Below are 344 nucleotides of genomic sequence, written 5' to 3' on the forward strand. Positions count from 1 at the left end.
ATAAGTTTGCCGAGCCAATGAAAACGAGGCAAAAGCGGGATATCCTGTGCTTTTACCTATAAATGCTCTTCCAGTCTTTACAATCATTCACTGCCATGACTCTAAATGAAAAAAAAAAGCGTAAAATCATTACATTAAAAACCGAGGTTAAATGCGCAGTCTGTTTAATGTTTTTAAATTAATGGCATGTTGTTAGAGTTGGCAAATGACCCTAAACATTTATCGTATTAAGTCAGATGCGATTTTTGCGAAGTGAAAACAAACGAGGATAATAATTAAAGTAATTTAAGTCACCCGAGTAAATAATAAAGTTGTTACGTTGACCTCTTGTCGTCTCCTCTATT

The sequence above is a fragment of the Oreochromis niloticus genome, linkage group LG22 (genome assembly GCF_001858045.2).
Source record: "Oreochromis niloticus isolate F11D_XX linkage group LG22, O_niloticus_UMD_NMBU, whole genome shotgun sequence".
Lineage (NCBI taxonomy): Eukaryota > Metazoa > Chordata > Actinopteri > Cichliformes > Cichlidae > Oreochromis > Oreochromis niloticus.